The following is a 15,283-nucleotide window of genomic DNA, read 5'->3' on the forward strand; positions in this document are numbered from 1 at the left end:
AAAGCATACTTTTGAGAAACAGAGATAAAAACAGTCGCTACAGGACTCAGATATGTGCAGCCACTTCAGTTAAGCAAAGTGTGCTCTTTCTTCTACCATCCACTATCACCTCTACCACCTGCAAAAAGCAGAAGCAACATGACCTTAGTTTCAAGGGCAACTACAGGAGCAAGTTAAAAATGCCTGGGTTGGCAGAACCAGCCTCATTAACTTAGTCTAACTGGGCTTTAGAAAGCTGAATGGTGCAAGCAGGCCTTTATTTCGGCTGGGCTGGAGCTGGGCAGTTTGTCCTACCCTCACTGTAGTCCTCAGGAAGAAAGAAGGAAAAGAAGTAAAATCAAAAGAATCGCAGGACGGCTGCGAGAAATTCCCACCAGTTTACACTTGTCAGGGTTCATTTTCAAATGCAAAAGTGTATTTCGATCTTTCGCCAAGCAGCCACTTAGGAAGAATGAACGGAACAGCCACACATTCAAAGCAGCTGATCCAAAAGGGATTCAAAGCCTGAATTCCCTTCCACTGTAGCTAAAAGGCAGTGCAGGCCTTCTAAATGACTTCGACTGATGTGGAGGGGGTTAGGACACAGAGCAGATGCAAACTTTGATGAATAATGCAGTTTATTAATAATGAGGATGATATGTGAATTACTGTCATAGTATGCGATTAGGCCAGTAATTTTCAACGTGCTAACCTACTGGCTAAAACTTCAGAGTAAGAAGTTACAAGATGGCCTCAATTTACTATTTTCTTCACCCATTTGACCCAAAGTAGAGAGAATTTTCCAAGAAAGTACAAAGAATTCCAAATAACTTCGAATTCTTTCAGTGTCCTCAGTGTTGAGTCAAATGACAAACTTTAGATAATTTGATTAAGACAATCACAAGAAAGGGCACACCAGCCTCAGGCTTCAGATTCTGTAACCACATGACTGAACCACGTTTTATACGATTGGGGGTGGAGGCGAGACCTTTAATACAAAAATCTCTAAACCCCAATTTTTTTGCATGCCAACTTGATGTCTCAAAGTACGACACAGGATTTCAACACTGCCTATGTCTCCCCAAAGCTATACCACAAAAATTGCTCCTTTTTTAGCCTTGACTGAGGATTAAAATGGGTGAGGGCAACGAGAATGCAGCACCATTTCTGTGGAGGAAAACCCCTGCTTCAAAGAAAGCACAGGTGAGGGCCGGCCCATGGCTCACTCAAGAGAGTGTGGTGCTGATAACACCAAGGCCGCGGGTTGGGATCCCTATATAGGGATGGCCGGTTCGCTCACTGGCTGAGCATGGTGCTGACAACACCAAGCCAAGGGTTAAGATCCCCTTACCAGTCATCTTTAAAAAAAAAAAAAGAAAAAAGAAAAAGGAAAAACAAAGAAAGCACAGGTGAAACAGTGATTCACAGCAAAAGCAAAGTGTGTGCTTTCAGATGGCTTGAAGGATTTTTCCTCCTAATTTTCTTTGCTCTTAAAGTCAAGAGCCTTAAAGGATAATTCCATATCTATTTCTACACACATGTGGGAGGAAAGTACACAAACATTCTCATTGATTTACTAAGCATTTCCAGAATGCAGGGGAATTTTCTGCCTCTAACACAACTTCATGAACCATCTTAAGTCCTAGCAGGAGGTTTCACCCCAGGCTGCTTCCTCAGCCACCTCACCTACCTGCCCCTGCCCAGAGGCGCCACCTTAGCTCTAGACAGAGAAAGGTGGACTGTGTCCTCAGCTGAAATCTCAAGCCATTTATTCATACCAAACAGCTTTCACTAGAAACTTGAATTTCAGCCATTTTCAGGTCCAGGCCCCACGGCAGCCCCCGCCCCAAATTCTGGAAGGCGGAGACCTAGGCAGCAGGTCTGCATAACCCCTCACCAGAGTGGACAAAGGTACGGTGCGACCTCCTAGGCAGGATAATTAGGTCCCGAGGCTCAGTGTTGGGAACACAGGCCCAGCATGCCACTGGCGGCCACAATCCCGGCTTCCTGCCTTCAATACCATAATCCTTCCTGGAGTCTGAGCCCCAGTGAAAGCCCCAGCGTGTTTATTTTTCCCCTTGAAAGGGAACTCTCTTCTCATCCTGCGCAGGAGGAGTTGTCACCCTCCCTCTGATGGATGGCTCTTCGGGGCCACCCGCCCCCCTGGTCCATTTTCACCTCGGCACAAGCCTGAGCCCAAAGACGGGCTAAGCGACAAGTGGATCTAAGAACCTGGCTGGGGAGTGGTCCCCATGCCAGCCCTGTGCTGGGCTCTTCAACTTGCCACAACATTCCTAAACCTCCCACCCACAAAGGAAAGCCAATACAGTGCCCACCTGACTTCCACCTAAGGGGTTATCTGTCCTCTACTGGCTCACCCATGCAGAGCACTTGACATCTGGTGCCAGGTAGATATCACATCAGGAAAGTCAACAGTGCCAGGCAAGTTTGGGGATGCCCGGCTCCCCCAAAGTGCAGGCCCATCTCCTGGCTCCAGGCCTCCCTACTTCTCCCCAGTGCTGAGTAGGCTCTTCTGGGTCTTCTCCCCAGAGCTGCGTAGGGGAGGGGGCTGTCAAGGGGGCAAATTAGGGGGGAAAATTCCTCAACATATCGAAATCTCTCAACATGCAAGCTGCCCCAGGACCACAGTCCCCTCCCGGGTTATGCTGGCAGTCCGGTTATGCTGGCAGTCCAGGAGCGCCAGCCAGCAGCTTGGAGGGGCTCCCGCCGCCACGGCCCCGTTTCATGGTAGCATTTCTTTCATTTCTCTGCCTCGAATATCCTGTTTTTCTCCCCCTTCGTGGGCGCTAAAGAGCTCAGAGAAATCTGCATTTTAATTGACATTCCAGGGAGAGGGACAGGGGCGCCTGATTGCTTTTCTATTCAAACTAAACAGGCTTTTCAGATGAAAATGAGTCGAGGCGGGTGGAAGATTTACAGGGATTTGGGACCAGGGGGACAATGGAGTTTTAAATGTTGATAGCGTTTCACACCAAACACATAATGGGTACCCTGAGTTTGAAAGCAGGTTTGCCTTTAAGCGTAAGTTTTATTGAAGTGGGAGAGAGAGGACGGAAGGTCTGGGGAACAGTTTGCCAGGGAGCCGGCTGCGTGCACGGGGAGCGGCGGAGGTGGGTCGCCCCGGGCCGGCCTCCTGCGCCCGGCCCCCTAACCGCGAGGGTCGCAGCCGGCGCCACGCAGGGCCCTGAGCTAGGTCCCCAGCGCGGCCCCGTCGCTGAAGGAATGAGCGCGCAAGCTGGAACTCGCCTGAGCTTTCGACATCTCCGGGCGGCTGCGGGCAGGGCTGGCAGGCGGACCAGAAAAAGTCGGTCCAGTTCGCCCCCTAGCCCCAGGCGCGCGGCGCTCCCTCCAGCGCCGACGGCGGCTGCGGGCGAGGGCGCCGGGCACCGACATCGGGGACCCGGAGCCGCTGTCTCCACGAAGGTGCCACCCCTCCAGGGAGGTCGCCGGCCCCACCCCAGCGGCTCCCTCCCGGGAGAGGGTCCCCCGCGGAGCCTGAATGAGACAGGCGGGCGCACCCCGAGCCCCGGGATGAGGCACCCCAAAGATGCGTCTCCGGGGCCGCGGCTTGCGGGGCTGTGCCACCGGCAGGCAGCCCCACTGCACGGCCGCTCTGGGGTCGGGGGACTGCGCCCGCCGGAGTTTGACAGGGAGGGGTGTCAGCGCCAGAGGCAGATGTCAGCATCTGGATGGCGGTGGTAGAGGCAGAGCCGCCCGAAGGCCAGCCGTCCGCACGCAGCCACCTCCCCCATCACCTATGCCGCACCGTCCACAATGCCAGGTCCCCCGTGCCCTCCGCCCCGGGGACGCAGCGCCCGGCGTCCCGGGCTCCCACGACACCCCCTTTCCCGGCTGGCGATTACCTTGAATGGCAACGCTCCTCCGCGATCTGTGCGGTCCCCGCGCCCGGCGTGGGTCGGGATGGAGCCAGCAACGAGCTCGGGGGGGAAACTCCAAAAAAACAGCCAAGTGGCCCTCGGGTCCTCGCCGGCGCGGAGGCTCCCGGGCTTCAGGCGCACCGCAGGCGGCGGAGGGGCGCGGGCATGACGCCCGCGGGCTGCCCTCGGATTTGGGGAGCGCGAGGAAGAAAGCACTCAGGCTCGGCGTCTCCTCCCCCAAACTCCGCTCGCAAGTTGCGGACGCTCAGAGCGCGCAGGGAAGCTGCGGCCTCGGGGCCCCCGGCGCTCCGGCCCGCGCCAGCCCGGAGAGGAGTCGCGGCGCCCGGCCAGGTAGGGCGCAGGCAGCCCCCGCGGCGCCCGAGCCTGCTGGGGCCGCGCTCGCTCGCTCGCCCGCCCGCTCTCCAGCTCCGCACCCGCCGCCGCCCGCCCGCTCGCTCGCTCGCTCTCCGCGGCGCTCTCCGCCGCCGCCGCCGCCGCCCGCCTCCTCGCGGCGGGTCACGCCCCCGCTGAAACCCGAGCCGTTTCCTGGACGGCGGCGCCCGCTCTGCCAATCAGCGCCGCGCGCCCGCCGCCCCGAGCCCCGCGCGCCTCCCGACGCCCCCGAGCATCCCGGGACACCGGCCGCGAGCGGGGCGCGGCGATGCGACAGTGGCCTCCGATGAGGCCCGTCCCGCGCCCCGTGCCACCTCCTCCTTTCTGCCCTGGAGAGTTGTTAGGCTGGCCAGCGGTTTGCCCAGTGGCTGCGTTACGTTGTTTTGTGTCAACTTCGAAAACAAATGACAGGATGCTTTACTCCTGCTGCCCCCTAAAGAGACCCCAAGACGCGTCTACATGGTACCGGGGAAGAAATGCAACCGAAGCTTTCGAGGGAGAGGAAGCAACCTGGAAAAGCTTGCAGAGAGGCGTGGCGTTTTTCTTTCCTTCCAAACAATAGAAACAAGAAAGAAGAAAAAAACCCGAATATTTATGGAAGTCCCACTAAGGCAGGGCACTCTGAATACGTGATTCTAGCCCATCCCCACAACCACCCTGCAGAGTACTAGTCCCAGTTTCTGATAAGGTAACAGGATCAGAGAGGTTAAGTAATGTGCCCAGGGTCACACCGCTGGCTACTGCAGAGTGTGGCTCTGAATGTGGCTCTCTTAGAAAAAGCCAAAAACTGCAACCAAAAAATTGCGTTCTTTAGTGATATCTGTTTGTACTGATAAAAAACCCAAAAGAATCTGAAGACTTAACTCTGCCATAAATAGATGTTTGACCTTGAGCAAGTCAATTCCTCCCTCTGAATCTCAGATTCTTTATCTGCAAAATGCGATTCTTCAGCTGAAGACCAAGCTGTTTCCGGTTCAAGTTCATATTCTCCATTTTCCTTTTTCACTGGGCTGTATAATTTATTTTTAATAAATATATCCGTATAATTTATTTTTAAATGTACTTTCTCTCCCTCCTAATTCATCCAGCTCCTGAGCAGTCGTGCTTAAGTTCAAGACCGTATAGATAAAAACCTTAATTATTTTTCCTTAGAAAAGGTCACTAAACCCAGAAATGCTTTAGAATCCATCCTTTTGAGACCTGAAGATAGATGGAGAACTGTGAACGAACCTGACCTGGAAAATCGACTTTTCCTGCATCCACAAATGCAGCTGCACCTGAGTCTCTAACTTCATAACATTTACGAAAATGTTTTTTTGAAGTACCCCATGATTAGAAAATCATTTCTATTCACAATACAGCATAGGAAACTTTTATGCAAATTACTTACAAGCCAGGAGAAACAAATCCATTTAAATGCCTCAGGCAAATGGCTGTGAAATTATATTTTGGAAGTTTGACAACAAAATTACAGTCTGATTCTCAAGCAAAATTATCAGTCTATATGCTTGGCAGGAGGAGTGTGTTTTTGGTCAAGTCTTCTGATCTGAATCAGTCCTAGAAACTTTGATTTAAGGGATACCTCAACCAGGTGGCACCCAGCCATTCATTCCCACCTTGCTCCTTCTGACTATAACAGTTTTAAAAAAAATTTTTTTTAAACATTAATGGACAGATTGTAATTGTGCGTGCTTATGGAGTACAACCTGATGTTCTGACACATATGTGTTGTATAGTGATCGAGTCAGGGTAGTTAATGTAACTATCACCTTCTGCTTTTATCAATTCTTTGCCAATGTGTTTTTAAGTTCTCAGACCTGGGATCACACAACTGATGTGGCTGAATGCCTGCTTGGACGCTGGCAGTTACATCTTTATATTCCCCGCCAATGGGTAACCCGAGTGTCTCAGGGTAGATCCCTTTCCCATCCTGCAAAGGCTCCATCAGCCGTTGAAAATGCTGTTAACACATTCTCACATAAATTAATGGTGCAGGAAGCCGCTGTCCCTATCCCACATTCATCAATAGCTTTATGTACTCTGAATGGAAAGGAAGCCTTCCACTGAAAATGGCAAGCAAGAACACCTCCTTGAATGCCCAGATACAGTTTGCAGAATTTATTCTTTATAGAGATGAAAAGACACCAATCCATCAAAGCCTCTCACCCCCTCAAGAGTGCTCTTTTCTAAGTGAGTGAAGCCCGCAAGCCCACAACAGCAAACGCTTCAGTTTTGAGAAAAGCACAAGCATGTTTGGAATTATTCTGAAAAATCAATTCTGTCATCATATTTAGACTTCAAGTGACCTCAGACGGTCCAGGAAAGCTTTCACACCAGCGAGGCTTCTGAATGAGAAAATAATCTCTTTACCGGTTTGCTTTTTTTTTCTTTTTTTCTCTTCCCTCTTCAAGTGGCTGGAACCCCTTTTGTCAATGGCCTCCCGTGAATGGTGTTGCTAATAAGCCTATTAATAAGTTTCCACGGCCGAGTGTGAATAGGTAAATAAGCCTCAATCTGTTGAGGTTCTGGGGCAAGGGCAGAAAAGCCAGCAAGAACTAAAGGTGACAGTTTGAACTGCACTACAAATGCCAGCACCAGGTTTCAGCTGAAAGAACCGCCAGACAAGGCCACATTCACAACCCCTTCGCCCCCTACCGAGGTCCCTTTTCTTCACGATTCCCCTCCACCCCCCCACCCCCCGCTTTACAAAATGTCTTGAGTAGTCACCCTTTTTTTTCGAAAGCCCTCAAGACACCCTTCTTTTTCATCCTAGTAATGATACGTCAATTGAAGGAATAAAAATGGGGACACCAGAACTCTGATGCCCCAAAAGTTGCAAGAAACAAGTCATGCTGCCAGCCCCTTGGTTATGCGAAGAGAAAAAGGGACGAGGTGGGAACCCTCGTGCCATGGGCCTCTCTCCTTTAAAGATTTGCAGTTTCTCTTTTAATAATTTGTTGAATGGGTGGCTGTTCTTTCAGCCTATAGAAAAGTTAGATGAATAAGGCTGCTGACATTTAAGTGCTCACGAGTCCTTCCACTGTGGGATCCAGGCCCGTGCGATCCAGGCCTGTGAATTTCATTTTTTCAGCTACATCTCAATAATATCCACAGCATAAAACAATCACTCAGAAGGACGGATTGAAAACAGTCTGAGGACTGTGGTAAGAGTATTTACTGGGACAAGGGGAGGTGCTGGACCCCCTGACAGCCCAGGCCCATCTTCAGGGAGCTTGTGGCATTTAACCGAAGCAAAATCATTGATCCTGCTACTGAACATCATCAATGATTCTAAACTTAGAACTGGACCTCAATCTGAAAGCCACGACTTCCCTGCAGACACAGTCCTTCTGGAAGTGCAGTCTTACTTGAGGCGAAGGGGCATTGCCTCATTAGGTGACAAGCTAGGTGCAGCTCTCTCCACTCGATAGCAGTGTGACCTTGGGCCAGTTACTTGACAGAGAAGTCTATCTGAGTCTTTCATCTTCCCAGCTGTAAAATGAGGAAAACAATGGTTCTTATCTCCTAGCTATGTAATAGGGTCTCTAAGAGGATTAGATGAGTTAGGACGTGACAAGCACCTAGACATTTTTATTGAGATGCTCCTCATGGTTTTCAGAAACTCTTCAGCATCTGGGAAAGGAAAGGCTGTGTGTGTTTCTGTTGTTATTGTTAGCCATATATTATTGTCCCCACCTCCTGGGACTATTGGGAGGATTAAAGTGACTCATTGAAGAGCCTAGAACCTACCAATGCCACAATAGCTGGTTATCATGATGGACCTGGTTTTACAGTCTGGGCCCATTACAGCTGAATTCCCCATCCACCCTCCTGGCCCAGCCAAACAGCTTGACGGTGCCACCCAAGCCCCACCTTCAATGAGATGTGTCCTGGGAAGGCAGCCTAAAGGAAAGAGTTTCTTTAAAACCATGAGAAGCATCTGAATAAAAATTGCCACTCTGTCCTGCTCTATTTCCTGGCTTGAGTGATACTGGTAGATCTTCCTGAGTTAGGAGAGCACAGTGAGGACGTGTGTGTTAAATCCAAAAGAGACCATCAAGTTTGACCCCTAAATTTTGCAGAGAGGAAAGCAGGGCACAGAGAGGGGATGTGATGGGCACAAGGTCACCCCACTGGCTCATGGCAGGGAACCCCAGAAGTCTGTTCTTATAACTGGGCTTCAGGTTCATTCCAGTGACCACTAGAGAAGCTCAATAATACCAGGTGATTCTCACCCATCTGTGCCAGGTGGTTGAGCTCTTTCTAGATGTTACGGCTCTGTGTAGAACTGAGATATTTTGAGTAGGATTCATTGCTTCACAAAATGTTACTATTTCCAGAGAACAATTACCCACCAACCAGGGGTTCGGCCCACTTCCCCTCCTTCAAGGGCTCCAAGAATTTGTGTTAGGTTTATGACTGTTGTTATTGTTTCAAAGAACATTCAAGTTCGAGTGCATCATCAGGCGCATGGAACATCGTGAGACATGTGTTTCACACACCTGTAGTTTCATCAGCTGAATCTGCATAGTCTTCAGAATAGGGGAAGAATTAAGGGCCAAGTTATAGTTCATAGAATGATTCTTATCAATAATATTATAAAAACAAATGGAAATGGAAAATCCTTAAGAATTGCCAAGGCTTGAGTTTGAGAAATTGAGACTTAAAGATCTGCCACACATTTGCCATTTGCAAATGGGTACTCGGGGCTGTTGCTTAACAGGCAATAGAGGGGCCATTTGGGAAACCTGATTGCATGTGGTTCAAAACAAAGCAAAAATCACTATAAAAGATATTGGAGGGGGATAATTGGGAAAATTTTAATATGGTCCACATATGAGATAATGATAAGGATTGAATTGTGTCCCCCGAGTTTTATGTATTAGAAGCTTGATCCCCACTGTGACTGTTAAGAGGGTGGGAAAGCCTATTATGGTCATTGAAAGGTGGGGCCTTGAAGAGGGGATTAGATTCTGAGGACCATGCCCTAATGAATGGATTGATAATGGTGGTCATGGGTGTGGTTCTGAGAGCTTTAAAAGGAGAACACGGCAGAGCCTCTTTCTTTCCAGACCATTTTCTACCACGTGAGACCCCTGCATCGCTGTAAAGCCATCACCAATGAAGGCCCTCACAGTAAGTGTTCCCTGGACTTTGGACTTCCCGTCCTCCAAGAGTGTAAGAAATAAATTTTCTTTTCCTACAAACTACCCAGTTTCCAGGTATTCTGTTATAAAAAACAGAAATGGACTAACAGATAATAATAAGGATTGTTGTCAACTTACTTAGCTCTACTTAGATTATGGCAGCTTGGTTTTTTAGGGAAATTTCTGTGTTCTTAGGACATCTGTGCCAAAGTTTAAAGGATTAAATGTCTTCACGTCTACAACTTACTCTCAAGTGGCTCAGGAAAAGACATGAACACACAGTTAGATAAAGCAAACATGGCAAAAGGTTAACTCTTGACCCTGTACAACTGATGGTGTATACAGTGCTTCTTGCATGATTATTTCAACTCTTCTGAATGTTTGAATAATTTCATGATAAAAAACTCCAGTGGAGGAAATATGGACTCTGGCCTCAACACTCTCCCCTTGTGCCACATGGTTCTTGTGGCCACGGGCAAGTTCCTACTTCAGCTCCTGGCATTTGAACATATGAAGGAAAATTGATTGGTCAATCATCTGGGTGGCCAAACCAGCCAGATGTCTGCAATGCCCGGAGTCTCAAGGTAATTGACGAGCAACCTGGTGCAGCAGAAAGAGCCCTGGGCCAGCACACCCAAGATCTGGGTTTTCATCCCAGTGTTGTCCAGGGCTAACTACGTGATTCTAGGTAAGTTACTGAACATGGTCTCACCCTCTGTGCATAATTGAGCTATCCCTCTTCTGACATAAAAGATCAATTTGTCTAAGGTCTCCAGCCCATCTCTGAACATTCTCTGCTTCCACCTCAAGGTCCAAAGAAACTGAGAAGTTGTCATTTACCTGTCACTGAAGGCCAGCTTGGTTTTACAGGAAGTCAACATCCCCTTTAAAGTATTTTGAAACCATAGTCTAGGAACCCTGCTGTTGACCCTACTGGTAACAAGGATCTACCGGAAAAGTCCTCTAATCCCTGGCCCATTGCTGTTTAAGGGCAATTTATGGCATGTCATTTCTTGGCTGCAAGACTCCATGCCCCTCCGTCACCCCACCCCCCATATGTCACGACCACTTTCACCACCACAATGCCTCCCAGTGGACTGGAGAGAAAATATGCAAGTGGTTTTAGCAGTACATGGCAATTAGGAAGAAATGAACACTGACGTCCTATTGCCCCTTTCTGCTCCCACCCTGCTGCCTGGAGCTGCGCTGTCCAATACAGTAGCCACTAACCAAGGTGATTATGTAAAGCTTAATTAAAATTAAATAAAACTAAAATTCAGCTCCTCAGTAGCACTAGCCCCATTTCGAGTACTCCACAGCCCCCCATGTGGCTAGGGCTACCAAACTGGACAGTGCAGCTATTCTAGGATAGTTTCACCATGGCAGACGGTGTACTGGGCTGTGTAGAGAATGTCCCCCACTTTCCACTTTCTCCACCAAGAAGACCTCCTTCGTCGGAGGAGTCCCCAGGAACTGCCCCTACTTTCCTCCCCCCAGGTCCCACACACGCACCATCTCTGGACTGCCCCCATGCCCTGGGTGTAGGCATCTTGCATTTGCAGTGAGGTTTAGGGATGAGAACTCTACTCCTCAGAAGGAGAACAGAGGGGGAGATATACAGGACAGGTCTTTGTTGGACAAATATAGTACTTACCGTTGACTGAATGAAAATCATTTGGCTTGTACATCACCTCCTGATCTTGGGGCCCTCTTGAAGCAGCCCCTGGTCTCAGTGGGAGCTTCTATAGGCCCTAAATTCCTTCCTGTGAAGATGACTGCTCTCTCCAATCCTCAGAAGCTCATGACTGTGTGCTCAGAGCTGTGAGCCTAGAGGAAGAAAGACCTGCTGAACCAAGACAGCCATGCCCTTGGGAGAAAGTCCAGGAGAAGTTGACCTTGGACACAATTTAGTGGAGGAGTTAATTGGGGACTAGTAAATTATAACACCCAGAGAGGCTCAGCCTGGGTTTCCCGTCTCTGGATTCCCAGGTCCTGGCACTACCTGGCTCGTTGCGTGCTATTTATTAAAGTGCATTTCCATCTCCAGCCCCTCAGTAGATATTTGCTGATTGGTGAAGACTGTAACAGCCTCTGTGGAGGTTTCCTAATAATGGCATCTGAGTTAAGTGCAAGGAAGTGTATTTACATAGAGTTTCGCACATTAGTCAGTGAGGTCTACTTAGAGATCAGGGAATCAAAGCCATTTTAGGGCGAGGCCAACTCAGCTGTGTGGGGAAGTTACCTTTCCTTGCATTGGCCTGATTTCCAGGGTGCATCTCTCCCTCTTTTCTCTTGATTTCTGCGTTTGGTTTGTTACACTGTTTCCCCAGGGTGTGTGTCTACTCCATTCAAACGTGAGAAGAAGTTTACTTTAATAAACCAAAGGGGAGAAAACGATGCTGCCAGGATCCTGGTAAACTCGGGGAAGGAGACGGGGGATACAGAGCAGGACGCGTCGTAAAAGCACAAACCCAGTAACCCTTTTAGAGTCCCAGAGCGCTTGTATTTCGTCCCCAGGCTGCGAAGAAAGGCCATCGAGGGGGAGCGATTTCTTTAACAGATTTCTAAGAGCAGCGCTGAGCAAAACTTAACTCCTTCGCGGGGGCCGGATGCTGGCCTGGCGCTGGGGCCCGCCGCCCGGAAAGCAGGTGGCTCCAGGTGCGGGAAGCCGAGGTCCCCGGGGCCCCCTTTGTTCTCCGGGCTCTGCGCGGGGAGGCGCGCGGCGGGCGCCAGCGCCCCCGTGTGGCCGCGGGCGACCCGCGCGCGCAAAGGGCGGACGGGCTGGCGGCGCCGGGGCGAGGGGCGGCGGGGTCGGGATGACCGAGGGGACGTCCCGCCTGCACCCGGCCCAGCCCCGAGGGCGTTCCGGCTGTACAGGTGATGAGAGATCGACGTCCAGGCGTATCTGCAGCAGGAATCCAGGTGCTGGCCCAAGCACGGCCGGTACGGAGTGTCTAGCCCCGACGCTGGGGCTCATGATCCTGCAGGGACGTGGGGGTGGCAGCGGCCTCCACCGGGCCTGGCGGGTGGTTCCCTCTGGCTTCCTATCCGTCTATAGTGTGGCTTCGCCCCAGGGAGGCGACCCCACATTTGCAGCTTGTGGGGGCATCTCTCTACCTGGATCAGCAAGGCCGAAACGACCTCTGCACCCCGGCCCTTAAACTAGCTTGGACTTCCCGACCCCTGTAAGGACCTCTGGCCCCAGTGCTCACCTGAGCTGCCACCCTACAGGCAGGGTGATTTGGGGTCCCCTCCCACAGGGTTCAGTCCGTGCTTGGCTCTGGGCCGTCCCGGGGAAAGCCAGCACACCACCATCCTTCTTGGTATCCCTGAAGCTGCCCTGCATGGGGACCTTCAGGATTCCTGGGTAGCTTTGCCCTCTAGTCTCTCTTCTCTGCCAGTCACCCTGCCCAGAGGTGGGGACCACCGCTCTGCTCTTTCCTCAGGTCACCCAGTGCTTTGGTGAGTCCCAATGGCGGCTGACATTTACTGGGCGCTTACTGTGTTCCAGGCAGCTGTGATCATGTTCTTTAATGGGTTATCACATTTCCATCACCAGGACCCTGTGAGGTCGTACTACTGTGACCCCATGTTACAAGTGGGGCTACAGAAACACTGAGAGCTGTCATGAGGGAGGGAGCCTGTGCCTTCCTGATGCTCCCAGTATCCCCTGAGTGAGTGAGGGGCAGGGTAGGGTCCAGGCGGGGCAGTGGCTTCTGCTGACGAGTGAGAACATAGCCAATGGTGTCAGTTCTTCTGAACTTTCCAGAGACGTCGGCCATCCTATTCAGATTATAACAATCGTCCCAATTTTTAGATCTTAGCTCCTTTTTGGTGGTCCTGTGGGTCTGCAGGTTGCCTCCTCTGCTGTCTTGTAGTGGCTAAGAGGCCTGCTGCCTGCAGTGGGGCTTAGGTCTGCCCCTTCTTGCCACATTCTCATCTGTAAAATGAAGGAGTACTAATACCTGCTTAGCAGAGCCTGTGCAGGGTGCATGGATACTTCAGGTGAAGTGCTTGGTTCCTGGTGCATGATCAATACATGTTAGCTGGAATTATTATTTCCAGACTCGAGGCGTTCAGACCTCCCTCTCTGTAGCCTTATCCTAACCCTGGCCTTATTCCTGCTACTTCTCTTTGCTGGGTGACCTTGGGCAAGTTACTCAGCTTTTCTGAGCCTCTGTGTCCTTATCTGTGGGCTGTGAATATTAGATGTAACCCTCTTCAAGATTTACCTCTGATGGTATTGGTTCCAGTAGCAGCTTAAGCTGTATAGGCAGAGCACTTGCTCCTTTCTTCCAAAGTTCCTCTCAACATCACAGAGAAATTCATTCCAGTGTTGGCTCATCTTGACGGTCTGCAGAATCTTTGTTTTATCCAACTGAGAAATCATTTGCTTTAAATTCCCATTTATCACATTGTATTAGTCCATTTCTGTTGCTTGTAACGAAATACCTGAAACTGGATGCTTTATAAAGAAAACAAAATTTATTGCTTACAGTTTTAGAGGCCGGGAAGTCCAAAGTCCAGGGAACACTTACCGTGAGGGCCTTCATTTGTGATGGCTTTACAGCGATGCAGGGGTCTCACGTGGTAGAAAATGGTCTGGAAAGAAAGAGGCTCTCCTGTGCTCTCCTTTTAAAGCCCTCAGAACCACACCCATGACCACCATTATCAATCCATTCATTAGGGCATGGTCCTCAGAATCTAATCCCCTCTTCAAGGCCCCACCTTTCAATGACCATAATAGGCTTTCCCACCCTCTTAACAGTCACAGTGGGGATCAAGCTTCTAATACATAAAACTCGGGGGACACAATTCAATCCTTATCATTATCTCATATGTGGACCATATTAAAATTTTCCCAATTATCCCCCTCCAATATCTTTTATAGTGATTTTTGCTTTGTTTTGAACCACATGCAATCAGGTTTCCCAAATGGCCCCTCTATTGCCTGTCAAGCAACAGCCCCGAGTACCCATTTGCAAATGGCAAGTGTGTGGCAGATCTTTAAGTCTTAATTTCTCAAACTCAAGCCTTGGCAATTCTTAAGGATTTTCCATTTCTACTTGTTTTTATAATATTATTGATCAGAATCATTCTATGAACTATAACTTGGCCCTTAATTCTTCCCCTATTCTGAAGACTATGCAAATTCAGCTGATGAAACTACAGGTGTGTGAAACACATGTCTCACGATGTTCCATGCCTCTGATGATGCACTTGAACTTGAAGGTTCTTCGAAACATTAACGGCAGTCATAACCCTAACACAGATGCTTCTTGGAGCCCTTGAAGTGGGTCAAACCGCTGGTGGGTTCATTGAGTTTGGGGATGACACTCAATCCATAGCACCCACCTTCTGTGGACTGGGAAAGAATCCATTCATTTTCTTTGTAAAAATCCTCTATGTGCTTTGAAACAGGAATTAAGGCAGTTGTTAGCCTCATCTCTCCCAAATAAGACAAGACGCCATTTCAGAACATTGCTGGCTTAGGGTTACCAAATTCAGTTTATAAAAATATAGGACACCCAGTTAAATTTGAATTTCAGTAAAAACCAATTTTTTTAGTATAAACATGTCCCCAATATTGCATGAATGAATATTGCATGGGATATACATATTTTAAAAATTATTCATTGTGTATCTGAAATTCAGATTTAACTGAATACCCTGTATTTTATATGGCGACTGTGTGCTGGGTAGAAGCCACTGTCACAGGTTGACTGGTCGGGGCAAGTGCAAGGGAGACAGGTGTTCTTCCCGCGATCACTGAGAGCTCACTGCTTTCTCCCACCATCCTGGATCTATGCCGGAAAAGCCCCTGAAGTATCAGGTGGGGGGCCACTTCGGGGGAACCAGGCCTGA

Source organism: Cynocephalus volans, chromosome 7 (assembly GCF_027409185.1).
Source record: "Cynocephalus volans isolate mCynVol1 chromosome 7, mCynVol1.pri, whole genome shotgun sequence".
Classification (NCBI taxonomy): domain Eukaryota; kingdom Metazoa; phylum Chordata; class Mammalia; order Dermoptera; family Cynocephalidae; genus Cynocephalus; species Cynocephalus volans.